Source organism: Myotis davidii, unplaced genomic scaffold, assembly GCF_000327345.1.
Source record: "Myotis davidii unplaced genomic scaffold, ASM32734v1 scaffold226, whole genome shotgun sequence".
Lineage (NCBI taxonomy): Eukaryota > Metazoa > Chordata > Mammalia > Chiroptera > Vespertilionidae > Myotis > Myotis davidii.
In genome coordinates, this window is record NW_006297224.1 from 3,191,294 (window position 1) to 3,193,162 (window position 1,869).

The 1,869-nt window shown below is 52.1% G+C and overlaps 1 protein-coding gene across 2 annotated transcripts in view; it reads left to right on the top strand.

The window, feature by feature from the left end:
• The first annotated feature begins 1,339 nt into the window (after nt 1-1,339).
• The window catches only part of DDIT4L (DNA damage inducible transcript 4 like), a 3,906-nt gene continuing 3,376 nt past the window's right edge, over nt 1,340-1,869 (top strand). The window contains exon 1 of one of the 2 annotated variants that reach the window (XM_015569996.1): nt 1,340-1,744. The gene's annotated coding sequence lies outside the window, so the exon portion shown is untranslated. The remainder of the gene's footprint in view (nt 1,745-1,869) is intronic. The other variant, XM_006773001.2, reaches the window with a different exon arrangement.

Here is a 1,869-nt window from a genome sequence, read left to right on the forward strand (position 1 = left end):
AGATTTTTTTAAAAGGACAATTTTCACTAATTATTCCAGATATGTGTTCTACAGCAATCATTTCTTATGCCCTGTATTTCCTGAGAACAAGGCTCATTCAGCCCAAAAGAATGATTTTATTTGAAGTCTTTTGTAACATAGGTAAATTATTTCTTGCACTAAAGTCCCGAAGGGCTTTGCAAAATTTCAGTTAGGTGAGCTGAGAGTATAAATGTCTAATAATCTTTCTGGCCTCTTGAGAGTACTTAATTTATGAGTTATACCTAAATACCCTAAGGAAATGGAAATGGGCAATTTCTTTATTTCACTGTGCGTGTTCAGACCACCCATTAGTCCTAAATTATTAGTCCTAACAACTCTCCTTGGAGGCAGGTAAGAGGCAGGCTCATTAATATTGCCCCCCAGGTAAGGAAAGGAAGCTCTGCCTGTACCCACCCTCTCCCCTTCCTGCAGCCAGGCAGCTGACATCTGAATCTGACCAGGGGCCCATATCCATGGGTCCTGAACACACTAGCTTAAATGGGCTTGCTTATTCTACTTTTCTATTATTGAAAGAGAAGTGGCAATCTGCTTTCCGAGACCAGCCTATCAACATCTCCTTCCTCGGCTGGTCTGACCTTCAGGCCGCACAGCTGCCTGAGTTGAGTTAAAAATGGACTGCCAATCTGGCTTTCATTTCTGCAGCTCTGCCTCCCCGTGTCCTCCCACTGGTCTGTTGATCACACCCTCCTTAGTCCTTCTGCTGTTGCTTTTCTGACTGAGTTTTTAGCCTGGACAGCTGAACTTTTCAAGGCCCTAACCTGCAGATCCAGTGACAAAGCAAGCCTAGAGGGCTGGGAGCCAACCCTAGAACCTCCTACTCTTTGAAAGCCTTTCCCTCCAGGCATCCCCACCCTTCCTGCCCTGGACCCACCGCCGTCATTGGGAATGGCCACTCTGAACAGATCGTCCCCTGCTGGCACACCAACGCAGGAAACGGGTAGCTTAGAAACTTTGCAAGAGAACATGGTTGGCTTCTTGCCAATGGGTTGTTGACTCTTTCCGGGGCTCCTCTGTCCCTCTGGTTCCAAACTGCGCATCAGGCCTCACAGAATTGATCCTAAGGGGATATAAAGCTGCCTCTTCATTGCGCAAAGCCCTTCACGACCATCCCAAACCCAAATTCTTCTTCCCCCTGACAGGGCTCGCCAGGAACTTCTGCCTCTGGGAATGACAATTGCTCCCGGCCACCAGGCGGGTGGAGGAGGCCGCTATCCCACTAATGGTTTTGTTTAGTTTCTTGGCCAACTCTCCTTCATTCAGCCTCCCGGCGTCCAGGAGCCAGGTCTAATTAGAAGAGCACCAGGCTCACCCTTCTCGCGGAGAAAACGCATTAGTCATAGATGAAACAGCACAGAGCGTGCCGGGAGCCCGGGGGAGCGGGGGGTGCAGACCCTTCCGAAAATGTGCAGAGCCTTGGACGCCTGAGAGGAAAGCTAGAACTGACCGCGCTCAGGAGAGGAGGACAGGGACGCGGGGTGGCGCTGACTTGGTTAGAGCCCAGAACTAAGTGCGTAAACGATGCTCATTGAACAAGGAAACAGAGTCAAGCCAAGTGTTCCGTACGACACCGCAAAGCCGCGGGTCACGGTAATAGACAAAGGGCGGAAGGCTCCCCCCGCAGCCCGGGACAGGATCTCCAGGGCCCCGCAGCGTGAACGCGCGGGAGCGCGCGCAGGCGGAGGAGTGGCCCCAAAGAATCCAGGTTGGTGGCAGAGGGGGTGGTCAGTTTGGGGGCGTGTGGTGCACCCGGAGTTGCAGTCACGGTAACCTGGGGCCCACCCGGGAATCAGCTGTGTAGCAACAGTGCTGCGAGCCTGTGCGCAACGC